Raw genomic sequence first — 13008 nt, 5'->3', positions numbered from 1 at the left:
TGTTTTTGTATATCGTAAGATATTTGTTTTGTTGAAATACCCAAACTTTAGGTCCCAAAGTGCAATATCCTATAAATTTTTACACACGTGAAATAGATAAAAAGTTATTTAATTTTACTGAGGGCCCATATTTTCTAACAGACAGTGGGGCCCACATGCCATCGGGCATGTTCGCTTGTATGGCCAGTCCGCCACTGCTTAGATATGTATGTAAGTCACGCCGACTAACTTGTATATAACTGTGATTCGGCAAACAACTTCATAACAAGTCATAAAACAATTAAAATCCGCCTACTATGTAAAAGGGGAACGACTAAAAAAAGAATTGTTTGTTCGGTTGGTTTGAATATTTTGCTGAGTTAATCTTATCAAATGATTTTATTCTCAGAATTTTTGTTAACTATGTATGTATATACTACAGAAATAATTGAACTCAAATCATAAAATCGAATAAATATTTTGACCAATTAATCGAGGCTGTGAATCTTATCTGTTGAATTTATATATGATACATTTTAATAATTTGAATTTGATTTGAATAAAATAATGTGGAACTGGATAGGTTTCGAATTTATCACTTCCTTGATCAATTCTAGGCTATTGAACTTATTTGATGTTCCAACAGAAACACGCTTTGAACAATCGCTATTTTCACACTTCAAAACCGTTCATTTCCGTTCACAATATCCACAAACAAACCGCACCGTTTTTACATAACCGATAACACTCAGTGGAACAAATTACCTAACGAGCATGTTTGACAAATACCCCGGTGATATTTCCCGTCGAAGATGATTCCACGCACCCTTCGGTATCACCTGCGAGCCCCTAATTGGGGATGTTTTGACGACAAATTGAATTTATGGCTCCCCGATGCATTCCCTTGGAACCAGCTGCCGACACAAATCTTCCTACGGACGCTCTATATATTCTGAAAGACCCATACATTGCCTTGTTACGATTATTAATTTTGTCGTTAGGATGGACGTTAACGATACGACGATCACCATACATCGCCATCAAGCCCCATTATTACGATTTCGATAGTTTTAAAACAGGTCTCAGACACGGTCACGCTCAATAATGGTATTAGGTGACTAAGAAATCTCTTTAAATACTATTCATTTTCAACACATGAAATTCCGTGCATGTAGATTCAATTTGGAATAATTCATTTATTAAAAGACGATGGATTATGAAAATGTAGGTACTTATTTTTATAAGAAAACCATCAACTACGGTGAAATCATCAAATCCTGTACCTTTAGAAAACTTTTAGATAGAATATCATCATCATTTACAACCATTCGCTATCCACTGCTGGATGAAGGCCTCTACAACACGCTTTCATTCGTCTCTGTTATAGGGAATTTTCATCCATCTTATCCCCCAAATTTTTCTAATTTTATTCAACCATCTCTCCTGTGGCCTTTGATGCACTCTTTTATTTATTTATTAATAGTTTTGGACCATTGTGGCATTACAGGAAGAACCTAATGCGCCACAATGGCCTACATTTAACAAAGATAATACAAGTAAAAAAAAAAACAGAAAAATTAGAAAGCAGAATAAAAAAATAATAAAAAGTAACAAAAGGAAAATAATAATACAAATAAAATAGTACATAAAATGTACAAAGGAGAAAGAAAAAGTAAAATAAATCAACAAAATATGAATAAAAAATAAAATCACAGCGAAGCCCAAATGGAAGAGAGTAGATTAAGATTCCACTCATTCATCACATTCAAATTAAGAAAGTAATGATGAGCGCAGGTTACCAGATAAATATGTTAAAATAACATCCGATAATCTACGCTCCGCAAGGTGGAAAATATCACATTCAGGGACGACAGCAACGATTTCATTGAGAAGTCGAATAGCTCTTGGAATAGGAGCCATTCGAAAAAGAACTGTGCGAGCAGCAGGTACAACCATCAAATGATTATGTCTACCACGCACATAATTATAAGGGACATAAAGTCCCAACTGTTCCAGCAACAACGGGCATGACGTATTACCACGCAATAGCTGGAGAACGAAACGAATTAACGAGAAGTTTCTCTGAAGTTCAAGGGAATTATACCCAAGCATGCCCAAAAGGAAAGGAGTAGGATAGAGATATGGGTAGTACCCATACTCTTTCTTATAAAGAAAACGAAGAAATGCTTTTTGCACTTTTTCGATAATAAGAGAGTAGTTTGCTTCATGCGGATTCCACACAATCGCATTATACTCTAGCTTACTTCTAACAAGCGAGTTGAAAAGCAAGCGAGAAGACAAGGGGTTGGAGAATAATCTAGCATATCTCAAGACAAATCCAAGTCGACAATAGGTAACGTCAGCGACTGTCTTGATGTGGTTGTGAAAGGTGAATTGAGGATAAAAAGTGATACCCAAGTCGACCATTAATTCCACACGCATCAACAATACGGATCCAATGGAATATCCGTGACAATAAAGCGGATTCGCACGTCCATAACTCATATTGGCACATTTACTAGTATTCAGTTCAAGCCCTAAACTGGAACTGAACTCTAAAACAGCGTTAATATCAGCTTGAAGGAGAGAGGCTTGCCTCTCGTCCTTAACAGCAAAAAATAGTTTAACGTCGTCTGCAAACAAGAGACATAAAGCATTGCGTAGTACTTTAGGGAGGTTATTAATGACTATTGTAAATAGCACTAATACCTTGTAATTTTTACTATGTCTGTCAATTACAAAAAATTAGATTAATAACCTTCTTAAAAATAGTTTTAATATGTTTGAAATGTACACTCCCAAATTGGAAAGGAAATTTTATTGTATAATATTTTAACATTTATCAGCTATCTTCATTAGTTATCCTGTTAAAATGGAGAGCCATTTACTGAGTCTCAAATAATCAGGACAATTCACGTACGTTGAATTGTTACAATATTCCATAAAAAAAATTCGATACATCAATTAAGCAACAAACTACATATTGCTACTTCTATCTGCAATCGAAATATGTAGGTACCTGATTCTTATAAATTTTCATTTATAAATATATATGTAAGTTGAAAGCTGTACGGAATTTTTAAACCACCTGGTATCGTATCTGTCGGTGTTATCCGTTCGAAATCGAAAAAGCTGGGAATGCGACACAAGAATCGGACATGTTTATGTCGATGGTCGTGTTTCGAGCTAATTTTGAATGAAAACTCGAAACGGTCGTGTTTGACCATTAAGCGTAATGTCGCACATATGTACTGGTTTTGTACGCGACGCTCGCAATAAATGTGAAATACGCAATACGGGAGACTTACAACGCTCGTTGTACGAGTACGTGTGTGGGCCAAGAGACGCTCAAAGTCACATTTTTTCACTGGTCATGTCAAACAAATTTCGACTAATTTCCTAATAAAAAAACGTGTACTTTTTGATATACTCGTGTGTAATTCATATCAAACGCTTAATGCGACGTGGCTCATAATAGCTCATAAAAGATAATGGAAATTTATTCGAAAATTATTCACGAGCTTGTGTCGAAAGCACAGGAGGAATTTATTGAATATTGCCAATAAAATAACATTAATTTTATATACGCACAAGTAAGGTTAGATTGTGAAATCGAGCACTCGTTGTGAAATTATAAGCATTTTTACGTCGTTTACATGCTATTCATATAAAAACAGTTTGTCATGCTTATCGATAATATCAATAAAAATGATACATATTACAATATAACGAGTGCGCATTTCAAATCTCGTTTATTTTTACATTGAGGTTATACGTTAAATAAATAGATTAGATGCTGGCCTGTTTATTTTTACAGCGCATAATTGGCCTATAAGTATTTATGTTTCATATAAATGCAAATAATAAAATACTTTCCGGAATCAGATTCAGAAGCGCTCGCCAGACATGTTTATAGGATGCGGCAGAATAATGGGCGATTACAGAATCTGAATAGTCTTTTTAAATATTTTATGTGGGAGACTTGAAATTAAATTAACTTAAATTGCATGATGTAACCATTTTATTTAATGAGCATAATATATTTCATAAATCTTTTCTAGGGTTAAAAGCGCGTTGCTATTTAAATGAGATGCTTTTTAGCGTCAACTTTCTAGGAATTTATATTGAATCATTTGTTATATAAATATTTTTTTTACATGTATTTATAGACTTAATCAATGTCAGTTCGTATAAATGTATGTAATTTTAGCACTGAATGTTTATCTATTATAGTGAAAAGTAGATGAAATTTTATAGTCACCCGTATTTTTGCCGCACTCGCGCAAGTTTCCATATTCAATTAACTAATGAATATTATTATTATACCTGTAATAACACAAACGGAATTTTGAGCACACGACGAACAACTACAGTGTTTGCTAGGAATAAACTGTCAAAAGGCAAACTGAAAGTCAAACAGGAAACTTTACCGCATCCGTCGGGCTGAGTACGCCAGCTTCGTCTGTTTGATCAGAGAGATAAGATGGAAGATAGTCGATTCTCAATATTTTACGCCAATTTGCAGCGACGTCCATAAGTCGTAGGCTTCAACAATAACCCTAACCAACACCGATAAATTGAAATAATAAAAAAAAACATACAACAATAATAAATAGTAAATTGGTCCCACGAATGGGTGGACGATCAAAGGCTAGCTGGCTCACAGACACGCGCTCAAAATGCAAATGAGATGTGATTGTATCGGACCGTTAATGTCCTGTTTTGACAGACTTATGAGTGCCAAGGAATGCTCACAGCCAGGTGACTCTTCAACTCAAAAGATGGTCGATAGGAACACCAACCAATCCTCATTGCCAGACGTGTCCAATACTCGAGCTACTATGGGCTATTTCGCTACTAGATCTGTCTCGCGACATTGCACACGAATTTATCACCTTGTTTAATATTGGCGTGCATCTCGAACCGATGAAATTTACAAGCTGTAAGGTCCGTGTAGAATATGTTGTATGCTTTGGGTTGACGGTCGGTTTGGACAGGCCTGAGATCAAATCGGAATATATTAAGAGAGCGAGTCTAATGCGATGTCAGTCAATCAGTTGTTGTTGTTGTTGGTGGCCAATAAGCAAATAAACCAAACAGTAAAACTGAATCCGTGTAGGCATCAGAGCTGACGTAGAGATGCACGCACTGATTTACTGAATAATATTTGAAAAACAACTCTAATGTGAAATGTAATATTGTGCTAACTATTGAACAACTTGTTCACGGCTGGAAAGTTGATAATATAATAAACTCGTTAAAATCAAGTTTGTAGTCAAGGATTTGGTCTATGCATATGTATTAAGAAAAATGTTTGTTTCTTCGAAAGATAAAAATAACTGTTATGGAGGTTTAAAATCATATGCTTTCCCATGTCAGTTTATTTCATTAGCTTTTGTGTATATAATCAAATTGAAATTGACGTATTTATTTTAAAGTTATCCGATAGAATATAAAGAAAAATTAAAACTGTAAACATTTCATTATTACTTTTTTAAAACAGTAAACGATATTTTGACATTTTTTCAACAGAACAAATACTGAATTTATCTACTATCTTATTTGGACTCACTGAGTAAAATTTATAAATTTAATTAACGTTTTTAAAATAAAAGCTAACTTAGAATTATTTTCATTTTTATTTTTATGTTTATTAATTTTTTGGTATAGAAAAATCTAAACCAGTAATAAAATACCAAAAATTTTGTTTCAGTTTTTTTTTATTTTATGATATACTAGTGTTTTTACCCGGCTTCGTTTGGCATTTGTAATATAAATCGCTTAAACATGGCCAATCTAATAGTAAAAATTTTATTAAATTTATTTGAATAGTTTTATTATAGAATATTCATTTGTTCGATGACGTCACGGATTTACGAAACCACAATACTTACAAAGTCTCTTTCGAAATTATACATTAGATTTATAAAAAGTGCTTAGAGCTAGAAAACTTTATCTTCAATTATAATATTTTTATCATTTATCTGAAATATATTGACCAACAAAAAATTACTGGAGAGAAGACTAATCAATCTTTAATAAGTTAACCCACTGAATTCGAATATAAAATTGAATTTTGTAGTTGTTTTCTCGCTTATGCGATATGAGAATTTTAAAAAACGTGCAATTTTACAGGTTTTTGGCTTTTGTAGTTAAATCAGAACCTAGTATTGCTGTGCTGAAAGTGAGGATTGGAATCAATAGTCACATATTTTTTTGTATTGAGCGTGATTTTCTATTGCTTTACAATACTTATACCTACAATAATATACCTTTTTTTACACGTTTTTCCCCGTAATATTATGAGTGTGTTTTGCTTTTTTTTTCACTTTACCACGTTAAAAGGATTGGTTTTTAATCTCAATATTTTGTTCAACATTTAATTCTGGCCTAGGAATCCATTATTCATCTCTCACTTGCATCATGAATACAATTTAAACTCATTTACCACTCGAATTAGTACGTTTAGATAAAAAAATTGCGAAAAACATTTAAAATATTACGGGAAAAAATTTGTAATAAAGGAGGTATGTAAAAAAAGTCAATTTTTGACTTTTAACATTAACTAGATAATTAATTATGAATATTTTAAAGCAATAAAAATCATAATCGATAGAAAAAACATTTGACTATTGATTCCAATACCTACTTTTGGTACAGTAATATTAGCTTTTGAGTTTAAGACTGCAAAAGTGAAAAATCTGTAAAAATTGCGCATTTTTTTAACACTCATATTTTACAATTTGAATTTAGTGGGTCAAACTTGGTAAATGTTGATTAGTCTCCGCTATGGTAGTGTTTTTTTGTTGCTCTGTGTTATTATACATGTAAAATATTTACTTATGTACATATGTTGTTTTCTAACACACCTGGTGTTTGTCGCAAAAAGGGATTTTCGACTAACTGACCTAAATATTGTTCACGCTAAGCTTATAAGCCAATATTGTATGATCTAAATTAAAAAAAAACCCTATAAAAACAAAAATAAATCACCCATGTTCATGTGCTATATAAAGCAATACAATGTAATGTTCTTTTTCTAAGCGTTTTACAAAATGAGAATGAGCAAAGTGCTATTTTATCAGCAGACGTCTGTCAAAGGTGCACTTTAGTTCCAAACCGTTTTATCTCTCTAATTATAATATACAAGTTCTTTACTTGAAATAACTTATAATCTCGTAACAAAACCAAAACCGCATAATTGTATTGTTAGTAAGCGCTTATTTTATCTCACTTTATTTTTAGAATACGGCCAGTTTGTAGGCATACTTTTATTTACACGTATTCAAAATACACCTACTATTTAATTTAACAGTTATATCCGAACACCTACCTACACATGTACATATGTACATACATATGTTTATGTATTTAAAATTTTAATTAACCCAACACGTTTGAGTGGACATTTTACGAATTTTGATAGGCGGTTCAATCGAGTCGACCTGCAGTTTATTGCTGACCTTCCGACTGCAACATCTTCAACGTCCATCCATCATACAAGATGTGTAAGAGTTGAATGGTGTATGTATACGTCAAATATCCGAGGTCACCTTTGCCCTCAAGCACTCACCCTCTCTACAATGAATTGAAGATATGTCAAAAGTACTCCACTCGGCGTCAGTTGAATTACAAATTACAACGAGGAAAAAAAGTAGTTGAAAAATGCGAAAGAGTAATTATACTTCTGAGAAAAGGTTTAATATAAATATTAAGATAAGTCTAATAAGTAACACCGTGGTCAATTTTTACCAGCTTTTTATTATATACCTTCTTTACCTTGGGGTAAGTTCAGCGACATTCCTTTCCTACAAAAATTAGTGATTTGATTTTGAATCACTACCACTTTTTAGGTCGATTTGATAATTTAACGAAATACCCCCCCGGTTATCTAATATTGAAGTAAGCTAATGTCTCCGACATTAATCTAGAGGAGTTTAATCACATCGAAATCTTGTGTCAAATAGGAAAGATGGCAGCTACATAGTTACCCATACGCATCTTTCAACTCATTAAAACAGTGGTCTTAAACCTACTCTTGTTTACTCTCATAATATAAACTTAACATTAACAGCTTTTATCCTTTATCTTATTTCTTTTTTAATTCACTAATAGATTAAATAAAGTAATATATTGGTGAAATTTGTGCCCTAACTATTGAAACGTTTTACCTCTACGTAGCTGTCACAACTTAAACTAGCTCTCAAAAAAGAACTTTAAAATTACATCGGAATTTTGTCAGTCCCTTCACAAATCACTTAAGCGGTGGTACAAGTTACTGTTTTCATTCTCATTAATTGTATTCTACGTAATGATAGGCCCGATTAAATATCATCGCATGGGCTATGGTATATTAAGTTATTCAATAAAAAAATGAAAAGAACCAAAAAAATATATATTAACATACAAAATCCTATATAGGGGATAATTGGGTGACGAGAGTTTGACTACAAGCTGAGTTGACGATTTTTTTTTAATTGCTTTTTATTATTACTAAATTTTGTTCACAATACATCTTATATTTATTATAATAGCTACTGATCTACTGATCATTCTCTATTTTACAATATTAATATAATTTTGTTAGTAATCATAGTATTATATTCTTCTAATGTTAATGTACAGCATAATAGGGAAAAGAGCTCAAAAATCTATTTACAATTCTTAGGGTTGACGAATGAAATTATAGAAAGATTAGGTTTTTATCGATTTATGTTCGTCGGGCGTTATCTACACGCACGCACGCACGCACGCACACACACACACGAACACACACACACCAGTGCCAGTAAACAAATAATTTGTTTTCGCATTGACATGTATGTACATATATTTATCATAATTTACAGCTATTCACTATTCACTGCTGGATGAAGGCCTCTCCAACACGTTTCCATTCCTCTCTATTTTGCGCAACTCTCATCTATCTCACTCCATATACATACATATATGTATTTCACATTTCATCTACTCATATTCCTTGCAGCTTTCCTTTTACCCATTCTTTTGGGTACCATTCCAGCACTTCTTCTGCCTACCTTTCTCGCTCATGACCAATTCAATCTCTTCAATCTTCTATATCAACTACCCTTGTCATAATTTTCACCCACTTATTGAGTGTTTTATCTCTTCTCGTTACACCGAGCTCACTACGTTCCATACTTATTTGACATTTTAGCGTTCAATGTCTAAGTTTCAGTCTATTGTACTTACAATTCTGTAATAAACTTTTGAATGAGCTTTAATTTGCATCTACAATTTCATGTATAATTTCTAAAATACAAACATAGAGCAATTTAGTTTTAATTAAGCTAGCAAACTGTAAACGTATACAGCTCTGTTAAATGTACTTATGTACGTATGTACATATATCAAAGGCTGCGAATTGACCGGTACATAATATCAATACAGAGCTAGAATATAAAAGCATAAAATTGGATTCCATATACATACATATACATATGTATAATAATATTTATATATAAATAGAAATATGGAATTGTATTTTTCTTAGAACATCACATTCCCAAGATACTTTACACGTTTCATATGACTCTAAACAAATTTTTTGCCAGAAGTGAAAAATGAAAAGTAGCACTTACATACACACACACAAATGCAACAGTCTCAAAAGGAAAATGCAAAGTTGGCTATGCGAAGTATCGCAGTTGCAGTTTACAGTGCAGCCTGTTTTGCATACGAGATAACTTTATATTTCCACGAGCCAATTTGCTACTCGGGTACACACATCGTCGACAGTGGCTTTCAACGTGCGGTACGCGAGCTCATCTCGTAAATTCCACTGTACATCCCATACTGAACATATTTAATTACAATTTCGCATTTTTATTTTGCACCTCGGAAATATTTAATTCGCTCCAATTAATAATTGAGAAAAGGTTTTTAAAGCGAGGGACACGCGATGTAGCACCGCGTACTTTTTCCATTTCCCTTCCCTTTTTATATCACCTGCAAGAGAAACTTTTTTATGGGCTTCTTAAGTGCACACCCATGAAACATAAATAGGGAAAGAGACCCCGAGAAAGAGGAAATTAGTTCGTAAATAAATAATAGGACGAATCGCCACACCGAGTGAATATACTGGAGAATATACAGCGGGTTTCAAATTGAGTTTTATCGATCGAAATGATAAGTCTTTATGATTTAGCGCCTCGTATTTTATTCTCCACACTCTTTATTTTTATATAGCGACTTTAAAAATCAAAAAAAATCTCATAATTTTGACCTTAATGTAAGTACACATGTATGTATACGAAGGGGTTTGCAAAAGTAGCCGAATTTTTTACTTCTACAAATTGTGCAATAACTTTAATAATTTAAACGCATTCAAATGAATACTTTTTTATCTTCACATTCGTCAACAAATGTATGTATGTACATATTCGGGATTCTGATTTATCGTAATTTCCGTTTATCGGTAATCTAATATTTTTTTAACAAGAAAATAGTGTTTACACTATCGTACGATAGTTGTCATCCAAGATTTTTTTCAGTTTTATTTCATTTTATCTTTATTAAATTAATTTCTTAATCGTTTTTCTTCTTGATAGGTTCCTGTCCTTCAGTTTTATTTCTAATAGTTAATCAAAGCCTTTCTTTTACTGATAACACACATTTAGTCGTAGATGGAATTACTGCAATATCGTCATTGGAATCTGAAACTTTTGAAATTTACTACATTTTCTTGAGAATCCGTTCAATAACTACTATTATTATTTTGACTATAGTATTTTTTCCTGGATGGAGCACTGGGTGGGACCAGTGTTGCCAGAAGATAAAATAAAGGGGTCTACGTGACGAGACGGAATGTTAAATTACAGAAAACACAAATATCGGAAGGCAAAGATCGAAAATCGAAAGATCTTAAGTCGAAAGATCAACAAAAAAAATGGTGCATGGTAAACGGTACATACTCACGTACAAACTCACTTAATTTGCGCGAGCAGGATACAACAGGAACAAGAGGAACATGCTTTTCCTCCCGTATTCTGCGCGCGCACATTAATACGGGAGGAAAAGCCTGTTCCTCTTGTTCCTGTTGTATCCTGCTCGCGCAAATTAAGTGAGTATGTACCGTTTACCATGATGCATCATTTTTTTGATCTTTCGACTTAGGATCTTTCGATTTTCGATCTTTGCCTTCCGATATTTGCGTTTTCTGTAATTTAACATTCTGTGTCGTCACGGAGACCGAAAATAAAGGAGTATGATAAAACACAGCGAATATGTTTTGTTGATTTACCGGTAAAGTTAATAATTTAGCGAGGTATTTTCCCACCTATTTACTGGTTAGGGACCATACATAAATACATATGTATGTAAGTTAGGGATATATACATAAATATATATGTATATCCTTTGATTTTCTGTTTAACCTCATCCACATCTTTTTACTTTCAGTTTTCTTTTCAATATTCACAGTCACATTGTATCAGTTGAGGTCAAAAGAGAGGGTGTAAAACAACGCTCATGTAATTTTATTGTCAAAAAATGTTTCATACTCTACATGGTGGGTGCGTTATCATGGTTCAAGAACCAATCACTTGTTTGTTTCAATTTATGTAGAAGAAAGTTGCCCGATCATTCGAAAGCTTTTTTATAAGTAAAAATAATTGCTAGTTTACTGTTAACTCAAAAGGAACGAATTGCAAGTGCACAATTCTTTTGACATTCACAAATATAAAACAGATTGGTCTTCTTTTGCCGTTCTATTTTAGTTTATTAAAAACTGGAGGTTTTTCACTTGTTCAATTGTGGTTTGCTTTATAAGCTTTATGAAGCATGGCAACAGTTGCTACTGCAGTTTTCTACAATATTAATCCGAATTTAGTGCTATGAAACGTCAAAGGATATATGTATAGAAGTTTGAACAGTTCTAGAACTAGAAAAAAGTTGGGACAAGGATTTCACTTTAGTGGGGTATCTTTTTGATGGTGACTTATTATTATTTTTTTTTTTTTTTTATTGTTACAATCAATATACACTCGTCATTACAGATCGCTCCAATGCGACGAGTGTACGATAACGGTCAGAAATACAATAATACATAAACAATCAGAATAGAAGTACAGTACAGAAGTAATAATCATAGAGACATCTATGGATTATTTTTAGCGTTAAATTTAGTTAAATAAACACGAAATTATAGAGATGTCTATAGATATATCTATAGATTTCAGATTACTGTGCATAATTTTTACAAATTATACACACATATTTTGTGACAACAGGAAATGATCTAATACCAATTTTCAGGAACCGTTTCAACAATGATCAGATAAAATTGGCAAACTCTGATAGAGAAACGATCGATTTGGAGTCACAAAACCCCTAAACCTAACCAGCAGTTTGACGAGGACTCGAACCTTCGACCTCAGTGGTGCTAAATATATACGCTACCAATAAGCCAAACTGCTGGAAAGTGTTTTATGGAATACACAATATTTAAAATAAATATTCGAGCTACTTTTGAATAAACTTCTACATACGTATGTACATATATTATGCCCACTCTTAAAAAATAAAAAATAGCATCATATTTTAAGTCTTTTTTCTGTATTTTATTTTACTATCGGTGGTCACTTTTATTGGCCGTTTAACGTTATCGCCGCGTTATAAAAGCTAATGTAAACACATAAAAGTCATTTAATGCATATGCTTACTTGTTACAGTTAATTATAGCATACATACATATGTATGGTATATTATGCTTAATACGGGCGGATAAGGGTTAACACTCGAAATATTACAATACACATTTTGTCGATGTAATGTGCAAGCTTTTTATTATTATGAAGATTAAAAAAATTTACTATGCAAAAATACGATTCATAAAAAATACACTCGTTATTATTTTTTTACGATTCAAAAATTAAAATCTAACTAAAATAATAAAAGCCAAAAAAAAATAATAGCGAAGCACTTTCGCATTACGACTCAGTTATATTATAGCATATAATATGAAATGTTTTTCTTTGTATATGTATATTTAATTGGATGCCGTGTTAT

Source organism: Arctopsyche grandis, chromosome 9, assembly GCF_051622035.1.
Source record: "Arctopsyche grandis isolate Sample6627 chromosome 9, ASM5162203v2, whole genome shotgun sequence".
NCBI classification, from domain to species: Eukaryota; Metazoa; Arthropoda; class Insecta; order Trichoptera; family Hydropsychidae; genus Arctopsyche; species Arctopsyche grandis.
Note: the sequence above shows the minus strand (reverse complement) of the source record.